Raw genomic sequence first — 13857 nt, 5'->3', positions numbered from 1 at the left:
GATTTATTTTTATGGAGGATAAAGCTCTAACTCTACTTTCCTTATTTTCATTCACTCAATAATTAGGTCACAATCTGGGGGTAAATCAATAGTATTATTATATCTGTAATCATCGTTTACTATTGAGATAAGTATTATTATTATAATTTTTGGTTTTACAACTTGTTATTTTTCCTCGAGCTAACCACTGCTTCATTTTTTCATTTGCTGAATTTCCAATGGTCAAAACCCTTAATTTTTTCTATCAGTCTGCTGTACTTGTAGCAATGCTTATTTTCCAAATGCCAGACACATCAGTCATTTAATCAAATCCATTTTTCCCTGGCATCCTCCATTCTGGACACCTATCCTCCTGCTCCAGTCTTGACTGGTCTTTAGGCACAGGCTGACACCCAGGAACTTTATTTTCTCATTTTCTTATGTTGGATCCTCCATTTCCTAGATCTCACTTCTCAATTGTATTAAGTTAATGGCTTTACACCTTTTACAAGTATCGACACTTTTATTTGTCTGTTTTCACTTTTGTCAAATAATAAGGACAAGGTGCAAATAAAATATTCTAAAAGTTACATAAACTACTGTTTAACAAATAACCATGACATCAAATCAGCAGGCAACACCACCATGGAAATCCTTCATTCCTAAGATGTATTTAGTGTACGAAAGGCCAAGTGTTACAGAGTAATGTACAAAAGGTATTGTGCAGGTTGTATTAAAGTATCTGCGAGCTCCAGGGAAACTACTCATTTGGTGCCTCTTCAAACCAATATCTTAAAGACATTTTCTGTACTTTTTTTCCCCCCTGAAATTGAAGGGATAAACTGATTTTCTACAAATTGAAATTGCACGATTTTTTCTTCATGTCTCTAACCCTTATGCCCAGAGTATACTCATTCTCTTAAGTTGCCCTAAAACAAAACTCCATTTAACAATGTTAGTAATTCAAGTAGATTTTTTTCTGAACATTCCACTGGGGAATGGTGCACAGCTTTTCACAAAAACAAACACAGGAAAGAAGAAAGGGAGTCCATTAACTATTTCTCTTTTTTGAATCTCTATATTTGGCCTTATAACCACTCTTTCTCCCTCCAGCGTTAAGCCTTCCTAACCACTATCCCTGCCTTCTTGGATGTCTCCCTTCCTTCCTCCCAAACTCCCTCTTATGCCAAACACTTTAGCTCTGCCCCAGCTTCCTGTTCCAAACTTGCACAACAACCATGTGTTACTACTTCTCCTTCGCTTCCACTATGCCGAAGGCTCTTACATTTATCCTCTAGTTAATTGGGATCCATTTTCCTTAGAAGTCAGTGAAAGAGTATTAATAATAAATAAATTTTCCTCTTACATGTTCAAATTCAAACTAATGGATTTATTATATGCACTAAAGTAAGAGTTGGACTAATTTCAATTTCTCTGCTTTTATAAGAGATACATTTAAAAAGAGATTTACTAGCACCAAATTTCCAGTGTTTTTCAGGTACATTTTGTGCCACTTACAGATTCGTGTCTGGGTAGCTGGCTGCCTAGCCCCACATTGAGAGTGGCTTAGGTGAAATGGCAACAGTAAAATCAAGGACCCCCATGGAATCTTCCAGAGAAAGGCAAGTCGGAAAGAGCACTGGGAGTGGGATTGCAGTGTAGAAGACAACATAGCATCCAGTGTTTGGTTTTCTGGACAGTGAAGGAGAACGGTTGGGCTTTCAGGCAAGAGAAGTGGGCAGAGATTAGATTATGGAGAGTCTTGGGGCCACACTGAAGAGCTTTTGGCTTCAAGCAACGGAGGCTTTTTAATTTTTTCAACTTGACCAGTGGGAATCTTGACCATGGACTGGCAACAAAGAAGTCAAAGGATGGCTCAGAAGTTGTCCTTATCTCAGCCTGGCCCATTTCAGGTTGGTGAGCATGAGGCGTGTGATACTGTACTACTCAGGTGGGCTCAGGCACAGGGCATATGGCATTCCTGCAACAGAGGGCCAACAGAGAAAGAGTAAGCCAGGACAGATGGAGACTCACTTCCTCAGTCTGGACAGAGGCCAGGGAAAGACTTGGCTAAAGAAAAGCGTAGTCGGGTGGTCTGAAGTACAATGTATAAAGGGCATACGCAGCTCAGATATGACGACCTCATGAGCAGAGACTGAGCCAGTGGAAGTCAGGTGGGACACTGGTCAATTACAGGTATTACCCCTGATAAGGCTGGCTTCGCCTGCTCGCAGAGATTCTGGGAGTGGGACCCAGCTCCAGGAAGGAACGACTAGGAGGTGCTACTCTGGGTACTACAGCCCTTGTTCTAAAGGGGCACTTGTCAGGGTAACTTAGGAGGAGAAACTAGAAGGTCTAGCAAAGAAAAAGCAAACGTCAGGCATGGAAGAGTCTGTAGTGAAGGACTCTCGGGGGCCCGGCTACAGGAGACCAGCACTGCTGCTGCCACCAGGTTCTCAGCCTCAGGAGCGTGATGTTTTTCCAAACAACCTGGTGAGGCTAGAGCTGCTGAGATAGGTCTTGAGAGTGAGATTAATTCTAAAGTGGACACCCAGCTGTCAGGCTCTGGGGAAGGCAAAGACAGAAAACAAGGTGCCAACTCCTACGTAACTATGTATAAGACTTTGCTTCTAAAAGTCCTTTGTCTCCGTCTACTCCTCTCTTGTCCCTGTTCATTTTCTTACATGGCTCCTCCTGCCTATAATCCATTTTCATTTCTCAGGTGTGCAGACCCTATACCTTCTGACTTTTCTAAGCCAGAAATATTTGGTCTTAACTTACAACCCATTTTACATCATGTTCTGGTTATTTGCTTACAGATTTCCTCGACTGTACTGGACTTTGGACCATGTGTTTTGTATTTTTATAATCTCTCCACAATATACAACATAGCATTAGTAGGTTCTTTTTATTAGTTATAACCTTTCTCCTTTCTTTTAGTTCAGGTGTCTGCAAATTATAGCCTGTGAGCTAAATCCAGCCATCTACCTGTTTTTGTAAATAAAGTTTTATTGGGACACATTTATGCTTATCATTTATCAAGCCTGCAGCTGCTTTTGCTCTAAAATGACAGTGTTGAGTAGTGACAACAGAGATCTTACAGCCTGTAAAGCCAGAAATAATTATTATCTGGCCCTTTACAAAAAAGGCTTGCCAACCCTTGTTCATTTTTAGAAAGAAAAACGATTCGCCCCTTGGACTTAATCCATCAAACCACTCACTGCCTTCCCTCTAACCTTATAAAATTTGCAAGCATTAGAATTATGAAGTATTTTGAGAAATATTCATCATAAAATAGAATCTCAGTTCAGGAAGTGTCGGGTATCGTTAAGGGGCCTGTAGTAAGTTCAGCTACAACCAAAGAAGTGTCTACAACCTTGTCATAAATAGTTACCACTGACAAATAATAAGCTCACATTTTATACTTGTACATAATTTTCTCTGAGCTTGGATAATATGCATCTACCATTTGTGTTCCACCCCAGCTGGAATGAGTCTCTCTTCCCTCAGTGCTTCCAGAGTACTCCATTCTCTCTCTCCGTTAGTGCATCTATTTCAATTGACCTAGTGTTCATTTCTTTTCACAAGTGAACTTGCAGACTAGGGTTATGAACATCCTGTGGTAAGAAACTCTTTTGTCCAACTCTGTAGCCTCCATAGGGTTTTCCCAAAGTAGGTGTTCATAAATGGTGAGTGAACAAATGTCATTAATGCAAGTGTGACAAATAGGTTTACAAAAACATTGCTCTTATGAAACCATAGGAGAGATTCTCCATAGTGTGCTTCACGCATACACATTTTCTTTCCTGTTTATTCTGCTTATATCCCTGTTTAATTTGTTCATACATGTGTATAGGAAGGAAGTCACCTCAAGAATGCCTACTATAGAATAACGCTCTATTGTTTAAAACAAAATAATTCTCTTAAAAAGTAAATGTCTTGTCTGGGGTCAAGCAATTTTCTCAGGAAATTAGCATTATTGTGAACCGGAAAGCCCTTCTAGACTTTGTTTCCTTAACTATTCACTTCACTGTCACACTTTATTGGGAAATGAACCCTATTTAGCAATTCAAGTGACAAACAGATGATCCAATAGACCTCTGGTTTTCTTCTATGTGAAGTAATATTCATAGTCCAGGCCCAGTGAAGTCTAACTGAAAAAACAAAGCGTTCCTAAGGTACTTAATTTGACGTTGTATAAGTAAAGCTCTTGCTTGCAAAGTGATAGAAACATGGCTTGATAATTCAAGGCTAAGAGAAGGAAAGGGGGAAGGGGTTGCTGGTTCAGAAAATCCAAGAAAGAGGTGAATAACCAAACGATGGGGGAAACTAGGATGCAGCTGAGCCTCTGAAATAATGGGAACCAGGAATTGGAAAGCTGCCCGAGCTCTTTCTCCATTTGGAATCTCTGCTTCTCTAACATGCTGGCCTTGTTCTGTGTGCATCAACCTTCTCTACCAGGAGGACACCTAACCATACACGACTCCTTTTTTTTTTCTTTTTCTTTTTTTAAATCATACAACCTTTTTTTTTTTTCCCCTAGAGAAAGACAGTCTCTCTTTTTTTTAACTAGAAAAATCCCAGGAATAATCTTTGGGCCCAGGTTGGATCAAACCCAAGAAGAGATAAATCTTATAAGGAAATGATACTCCTGACATAGCCTTGGGGATAAAAGAGGGATGGAGGAGGGAGTAGAGACAGTTCCTAGGGGAAAGGAGCAGGGAGGGTATTGGGTTCACAGTTCCACAGATGTTGTCCTATTTACTAACAGATTCCTGAACTTCTGGAAAGACAAAAAAGAGCTAGTGAAGAGCCTTATGCAGTATATTTCACCTCAGAGAACAGACTTTCATCAAAGTAGCTCAGGTACCCCTCAGCTAAAGGCAAGGAGAGGTAAAATGTTCACATACATTTGAAATACAGTCAGTGACAATAAGCTTCCCATTGGAGGTCATTGAGAAAAACTGACAAGAAGAACTTAAACTGTGTAACACCTGAAATGGACCCTTCCAGTAAATACTGTGTGGGGGATGGGAGTGGGAAGGGTCTGGTCTGTTTTCCTAATGCAAAAGCTAAAGTTCTGTACTAACTTATGGTTTCTCCAAGTCCCGCCCCAGCTAAGACATACAGTGCCTTCGTGCACATTAGAAAGGCATGCCTCCCTCCAGGCGACCAGCATCCACCTACCTCCCTAGCTCCATGCCAGGACTCCCGGTGGTGAGCATTGAATTTCAGCCTCCACCGACTCCTAAGCCAGGCACCCTTGTGCAGGGTCCAAACTGCACAGGCATCTGTAGGTAGGCAGGCTATCCATTCTCCAAAAGCAAGGACTTCCAACATCGTACAAGTGAGATTCAGGTAATAGCTTTGGCTTGGTGATAGGAGACAATAGCGGGGATGGTAACAATGGCCATCCAGTCAAAGGAATCTAGGGACTGTCATGCAAGGTGTGGGGACAAAACCCCAAAAAACAGTTTCCAGGCTCTCGGCCTCACATAGAAAGGTGCTGGCTCGGGTAGTAAATGGCCATCAACTGTGATCAGATGCCAGCAGCTGTGGCTAGTTGGCCGTCAGCTGTAACCCGTAGGCCATTGGCCACTAATATAACGGCTGTGGCTACGCTAGCAGGAAAGGAATGGGGGCTAGCAAGAAGATGGTGGCTGGCAAGCGCGGACTGCTGTTAGGCAGATTATGTAGATCCTGTTTCCTGTGTCTCCAGCCCAGCCGCCAGCGAGAATATATTGGTTTGACTCCCCTATCAATGGCTCCGTGGGTGTTCCTTTTTGGCCTTACCGTGTCCTGCGTTCTTGGGCGGGGAGTGGGAGCTGAGACCCTGCACGACAAATGGCGCAGCGAGCAGGGTTCCCTGCGCGACACAAGGTGTCGGGCGGGGTCTCTGGTCCCGCTCCCCACATAAGAACACAGGACATGGTGAGGCCAAAAAGAAACACCCACGGAGCCATAGGTAGGGGAGTCATACTACTATATTCTCACTGGCGGCACTATAGTCTCACTGGAGGCTGGATCCACACTGTCCGCAACCCGACGTCCTAACAGCAATCCGCGCTTGCCAGCCACCATCTTCTTGCTAGCCCCCATTTGCTGATAGCGTAGCCACAGCAGTTATATTAGTGGCCAATGGCTCACTGGTTACAGCTGACGGCCAACTAGCCACAGCTGATGGCCATCCAATCCCAGTGGATGGCCATTTACCACCTGAGCCAGCACCTTTCCACGTGAGGCTGAGAGCCTGGAAACTGCACTCCTGGCTCGGTCCCCACAGGACAGACAACCCGCCTCCAGGATTGGAGCCAGAGGGCCATCTCTGGGAGCGGAGAAACCAAGGGCAAACTGGGGACTGAAGCACAGCAGAAACAGCACGAGCTTCCGAGGCTCCTGCAATGATTCAAGGAGCAAGATTGCGAGGTCCCGTGCTTGTTTCTCTCAATTAAAAGCAGGGCTGTTTTCCGTTTCAAATCAGGAATGTACGAAGTAGAACGCCTTGAGATGAAGCTTTCTTGTCTCCTTTCTTTTTGTTTTTGAAACAGTAAAAATAAGTCCGTTTGGAAGGGGATAGTTGTATCGGGATTTAAGGAAGCTATCCTCAGAAAAAAGTAAAGTGCAGTGAAGTTATCGGAATGCCAGTTTTATAAGGTTGTATTCCAACTCATAGGGTAGCTACTCTTAGAAGAGAAGATACACCCCCATTGTCTCAAAAGAGTGAGACATCAGTCCATTGGGGGTGGATGCCCACCAAAAAGGTAATGGCACCCTGAAGCAGGAATAGAGGGAGGAAAAATGATGGAGGTCAGGGTCTGGGGGGCACCAGAATCTGGGTGTGCCTTCTAACACCAGCTGGAGATCAGCATTCACCCTGGAGGTCCTGATCGCCCTGGGTGAGTAGATACAGTTCTGCTGCCACAGGTCCTCATGCCAACACCAAAAGCAATGGCCAGGATAGAGGAGCCATCATCCCGGTGCTTCAGTCCAGGAAATAAATGCCCAGGCAGTCGGCCACTGTGCTGTGAGAGCCCTGTTTATTTTTGTGCTTTGAAGGAGCCGCCCATGAATGTTCCAGTCACTCCGTGAGTCACACTCTTGTTCCCCAAGAGCTGTTGAAACGCTGCATCCATTCCACGCTCTGCATCCATCCATCCCACCCTCTCCTCCTTCTTCCTGCACTCCATCTGAGACACGACTCACCCATTCCCCTGGCTGTGTAGGAATTAGGGGCTGGGCTGGCTCTCATTCTCTGACATTACAATAGAGCTCCAGGTTTGCAGATGGCAGGGAAGTGGAAAAGAACTGGGTACTAGTTATGTGAATATGTGACAAAAAGCGACATTTAAGTCACTGAAGAAAAGAATGGATTATTCAAAAATGTGAAAATTGACTGGTAATTAGGGGAGGAAATATTAGATAATTATCTCAGTGCATGTAAATAAGTTGCAGACAAGCCAAAGATTTCATGTAAACATGTTTAAACATTAAAAAAAAAACCCACAGGAAAAAATGTTAAACAAATAATGTTGAGTACAAACAGCTGAAAAGTTCTGTGTGGCAAAAAAAAATCACACATAAGGTTGAAAAACAAATGACAAACTGAGGAAAATATTAACAACAGTAATGCAAGACAAAGGGTTAATAAACATGATATTAAAAGAGCTTGTATAAATCAAGAAAAATAAAAACTCCGATAGCAAAAAAAAAAAGGGCAAAAGTGACAAACAGGTAATTAAAATGTAAATTGTCAATAGGTGTATGAAAAAATATTTAACTACACTAATATTGAAAGAGGCAAATTAAACCAATGAGATGATTTTCATCTGTCAGACTGGCAAAGATTGTAAAAAAAATTCAAATAGTGACAAATAGCTCAAACTCAAATAGTGACAAGGTTGGGAGAAGCATGTGCTTCGTGTTTTTTCTGGGAGCATTGTAAAACAGTGCTTTTCCAGAGGATAATCTGACAAGAAGTACATACTCTTTGTTTCAACAATTCTACTTGGAGGACTTTACTTCAAGTAGATATTACACAGATTTGAAAATATGTAATTACACTTTGTTTATAATTTTGAAAAATAGGGAACAATGTCCCTTAGTAGGGGCTGGTTAAGTAAATGTGTTACAGCATCCATGGAATACTATACAGCCCTTAAAAAGAATACAGTGGTACCTCGGTTTTTGAATGTCTTCGTTGAAAAACATTTCGGTTTACGAACGCCATAAATTTTATGGATCTATGGTATCACTAGATAATAAAATTCATGCTAAATTTTCAGTTTTAGGGGTTTATTTTAAAGGTCTGCAACGGATTAATCTATTTTGCATTACTTTCTATGGGGAAATCGGGCCTCGGTTTTCAAATGTTTCAGAACTCGAAGGGTCTTCTGGAACGGATTATGTTCGAAAACCGAGGTACCACTGTATGTAAATCTATATTGACACAGAAAAATGGCTTCAATTATTGAATCTTTGCAGCCCAGGCCATTCAATTGGATCTTGCCTTCTCAGCAATGTTTAACTCTGCAGATTATTTTCTTCCCTCGGCTTCCATAGATATCTAATTCTTTTAGTTATCTTTCTTTCTCTCTGGTTACATCCCCTCAGTGTCTTTATTTACCTCTTAAATGATGCTGTTCTCATCTGTCCAACATTCTCCACCAGTGGTCTTCCATACTTTTAATTACCATGTCAAGGTGGATGAGTCCTAGATCTATAGAAATAGCCCAGATTTCTCTGCTGAACTCCAGACCTCAATATGCATTTGCTTAATACAGATACTCAATTCTGTCAGTTTGACCAAGTCATTAAATTTCCCTTAACCGGTGGCTCAGGTGGTTGGAGTGTTGTGCTCCAACCCTCCTAGGTTGCCGGTTCGATTCCCACATGAGCCAGTGAGCTGTGCCCTCTACAGCTAAGATTGTGAACAATGGTTCTCCTTGGAGTTGGGCTGCGGTGAGTAGCTGGACCTAGACATGAGCTGCCACCCGCTGCCGTGCGCTGCATGAGTGGCGAGAGCTGGCGAGAGCTGCCTTGAGCAGCTGATCACTGGCGACTGACTGCCTCAAGCTGGTGGGGAGCGCAAGGCTCATAACACCAGCATGCGCCAGGGAGCTGTGTCCTACACAACTAGACTGAGAAACAACGGCTTGAACCGGAGTGGGGGAAGAGGGAGGCAGAAGAAGAGAAAAAGAAGAAAAAAAAAAACTTCCCTTAACCTATATTGAAGAAGATGAGATGTTGGCAGATGCAGGAAGAGGCAGAGTGGTGAGGCTTATCTCACAGTAACTCCAATAATCACAGCCCTTATCCGTAGCAAAGAGGCTTTCTCAATCCAGTACCTTTTTTGGGAATATCTCACATCACACCACATGGCCAGTTACTCACTCCACCCACCTGATGCCTGCCCAGCTCTGCCTCCTATCACTGGCACATCCTGTGCTTGCTGGAAAAACCAAGGAGACCATCCCAACCTCAGCTTGTCTGCTCCTCAGCTAGAGTGCAAGGCGACATTTGTCTCAAGGCTCAAGAAAAGCAGTCAATCCTAGGGCATCATTTCAAAATTCTGCTTAATTACAATTGTTCTTGATAGGTAGGTAATAGTTCTCTTTGTTCCCTAATTACTATAGGCAATAGGAAAACCCTGAGACTGGGAAGAAAGGGAAAACATAGAAGAAAATAGCTGAAGAAAGTTCATAGATAATTATATTAATACATACATTCATGGTTATATGTACCTCACGTAGAGTGTGTGTGAGTGTGTGTGTGTATTTACCACCAAGTTACTATTCCTATTAGAAGGAGAAATAAGGGAGTATTTATCTAACAGTGATTCATATTATTATTATAATAGGTTTTCATCAGAGCACAAGCAAATTTGCGTCGCCTTAAATAGTAGGGTTAAAGTCTCTGAAATGAGAAATCTTAGCTTGGAATCTTTGTGTCAGCAGTGAGCAATTTGTGTTGTCTAGTCTGCAAGTCTCAAAGAGCAATTATTTGATTTCCAAGCCTTAAACTCATTTATCAATTGTAGTTTATAGACTTGATGCCACAGTTTGTGAGCTGATGTCATGCTTCCAGCAGGGTGGTTTGGAAATGATCCACATGGGATTCATTTTCAATGGAAGAAGTGAGAGGCGTGGAATTGAGGCAACACCTGGGCCTCTTCATCTGGGGAAATTTGAGCATTTGAAAGTACAGTGTGTCTTGTACACTGAGTGAAGGACCCAAGTGATCTCACCTCAGAGTTTGATTTTAAAGCTCGATGCTTGCAGAAAGCACACAGGATGGACATGCTTAGGACAGGGATCTTGTGTGGCTCACTGCTATATCTTCAGTGCTCAGAATAGTGCCTGGTGCCTGGCAGGATCTCAGAAAATTTTTGTTGAATGAATTGTCAATACTGACACTGTGAAAAAGGAGAAAGAAAAAAATCAATATGTATTCAATTGTCAAGAAACCCCACAGCACTCTGGGTAACAACGTCACAACTCAGACTTAGTCACAAAGCCTACTGGGTCACAGCAAAATGTAATAGAGGGGAAGGAGAAACCAAGAGTCAGAAGAATAAGGTCAGAGGGGACAATCAAACCAGCTCTGGAAAGTATACATGATCCAGGACCAGCTTGGATTGGGTTTGGGCAGGTTGGTCTAATCTGGAGGGCCGGGCATCACAGTGGAAGTCCTAGGGACTGGCTAGAATCAAAGTCAGATGGATGGAGAGCAGTCCAGTCCTAGCAAAACCCATTCAGTGGCTAAAAATACGAGAGAAAGGATCTGGTCTTATAAAGGAGGGACCTGGCAAGAACTAAACAGGGTGAAAGAGTCCAAATACCTGCAAAGTACTGGAGTGCAAACAATGGAATCGAAGCCCACACTTACTGGGCTAACAGAGTAGATGACTAGGGAAGGCTGTAACCTGGTAGGTCCACCAGGATGTTCCAGGCACCCAGCTTTCTAGGTCATCCTTCTAATGATTCACTAACTGATGGGCAAGGGTTCATATAGACAGGGTTAAGCCTACAGGTAAAGGGAATCAGATTAGCTCCCTCATTGTGTGCTGCCATGGTGTCTTTAACATGCTTTGGGTTAACACTAATCACACTTGCAATTATTTCAACAACTTTTGTTCCTTGGTGGTGCAAGGACTATTTTTATATAGATTACCACTATATTCCCAGCACCGATACTTGGCACATAGTAGGCATACAGTATAAAGGAGAAAGAACGAACCAGGGCCTCCCTATGAAGAGGCTTGAGAAAGCAGACTCTGTAACTGACCAGACTTATATTCCAATTGTATTTCTCACTCTTTCTACCTCTTATTTCCTTGCAATGGCCAGGACTGGCATCGCGGAGATAGAAAGAAGACCAGAGTCATGACCTGCCTTGAAGAGCAAAGCTCAACATGGCAGCTCTACCATGCTGTCACTTTTGTTTATGAGCAGCACCAGATTTTCTGTTGCAATTATACATTTGTCTATTTGAATAGTGTATTTTCATACCAGCATTGTCTTCTATATTAAAAAAATCAAGTAAAACAGTATGAGTTCCAAGGAGAGGAAAAGTGAAGAATCAAGAAAGAAAAGAAGAAAAGTGAACCATCCCATTACCACTTGTGCCAGGCCTGGATTTGGGCTGCTAATTGCCCCACCTCTCAGTTACTGCCCCCATCCTGCCTTTCCTGACTTCCACTCTCCACCAGCTGCAGCTGTGATGAACCACCACCTCAGGAGAGCCATCCTAGAGACAGGGAGCCCTGCCCACCACACGCCGGCACAATAGCCACCTTTGTTCTGACGTCTTGGCTTCCACACCACATACATGAAAGTTCTGTTGTGGTTGCTAACATTGTACAGCTTTTTTCCTTGTAAGCCTGAGCATCCCAGTCAGTGAGCCCGAGCTGGAAGGTCTTACACTCTAGAGTAGCTCTGAAGCCAAAGTTAATACACAACTAAAAGAAGGGTGGATGGTCAGAGAGAAAGACTCTCTGTGTGTATTTTTAAACTAATAGGAAAAACATTATAAATAGAATCCTGACAGGACAAAATCCCATCCAACGGGAAATTGTAAAACAGTTCTAAGAAATACCAAAGAATGTAAACCGCCTACAGAAAAACCAAGGAATGACATCATTACCTGTAAAAAGACTTGGTATCTGGAAACACACACACACACACACACACACACACACACACACACTGGCCAATAAGCAAACAGATCATGGGAGCATATCCAGAATGTGGGATTCTTTGCCCCATGTTTAAAAATAAAGGATTTCAAGCAAAATCCTAAAAGGATTTGGGGGGGAGAGGAGGGAGGAAGGGCTTGGAATTAGCAGAAATGTCCAGAAAGAGAGGCTCTAGTATATATAGAAAGGGCAAAGAATGTCAGTATCCCATTCAGACGTATTAGTCTCTTAGAAAGGAGGGGAGTTTACTTTTCCTCCTTACACTTTCTGATAAAGTTAATGTTCATTGGGGTCCAGAGGGGAAGCAAAGCAGGTAGAACTTCCAGCGAGTTCCACTCAGTGAAACAGGTTGTCTTGGAGTCAAGCGCTGGGCTCTGTCACCAGTTTCCTTTTCTAGGAAGTAGAGCGCTAGTTAGAGGCTCAGGCACAGAGCAGGACAGACAAGGCACCAGTGGGTTGAAATACATTTTAAGAACTTCATCAATACAGCAATTACCCTCATGACACTTTTTATTGGTTTGGGGTCATGCTTTCTTTTTGAATGACAAAGCTAATCCAATACAGAAATCTCTAAATATTGTTTAAAGGAAATATGAACACACTCCCCGCATTTAGACACAGTATAAATGCAAAATACAGTTCATTGGGGGGAAGCTTACAAGCATAGAAATAGCAGAGCTCACACAATCCCCTGAGTATCTTCCCCCAGGCAAGCAAGCTTAGGCTGAGACTACACAGATCTATGCAAAGAGCCTTCTGTACAATGTTCTGGATACTTCCAGAGAAAGGCGATTGTGCAATGATGGAAACCTCCAGGTTAAGCTATTAGGAAGGGAAGCTGTCCCTCATCTCTAAGAAAAAATAATAATAGTATCTATCTCATAAAGCTATTAGGAAAATTAAGATAATTAATACTGATAAAATATGTAGGACACCTAGCACATAGGAAGCTTTATATTTTTTTAAATTTAAAAACTTGGATCACATGCCCACTGTGAACCAAATGCTGTTTTAGGTGCTGAAAATACAATGGCGAACATGGAACTTCTAGTCTAGTAGAGTGACAGGTCATAAACCAACAAACAACACCGTGCATAATACAAGGGCACATCGTAATAAGCACTCCAAAGAAAATAGTGAGGAGAATGCTTTTTTACGTTGCCTGGTAAGGAAAGCCCTCTCTGAGGAGATGATACTTGCAAAGGTCTGAAAGGAGTGAGGACACAAATCATAAGGCTATCGAGTGGGAAGAAGATTCTAGGCAAAGCAAACAGCATATACAAAGGTCCTGAGGTGGGATCATGCTTGGAATGTTCCTGAGAGAGCAAGAAGACCAATGTGACACAGGACATGTGAGCAAGGGAAGATGGTAGGAAATGAAACTGGAGAAATAGACGGGGTCCCAGTTCACACAGAGTCTTGTAGGCCACGATAAGGACTTTGGATTTTGTTTAAGGTCAACTGGAAGCCATTGGAGAGGATTGAACAGTGAAGTGAGATTGGCTGATGTGTCTACGGAAGGACTGTGAGGGTAAGAAAGAAAGCAGAAAGAGTTGCTAGGAGGCAACACTCTAGATGTGAGATGCTGGTGCCTCAGACTAGGTAGTGTGAGATTTGAAGGAGAAAGTTCTAAGTCTTGATGTCAGGTTGAACACAGGATGTGAGAGAAAGAGAAATCACTAAAA

The sequence above is a fragment of the Rhinolophus hipposideros genome (assembly GCF_964194185.1).
Source record: "Rhinolophus hipposideros genome assembly, chromosome: 9".
In the NCBI taxonomy this organism is placed as follows: domain Eukaryota; kingdom Metazoa; phylum Chordata; class Mammalia; order Chiroptera; family Rhinolophidae; genus Rhinolophus; species Rhinolophus hipposideros.
This window is presented reverse-complemented; position numbering follows the sequence as displayed.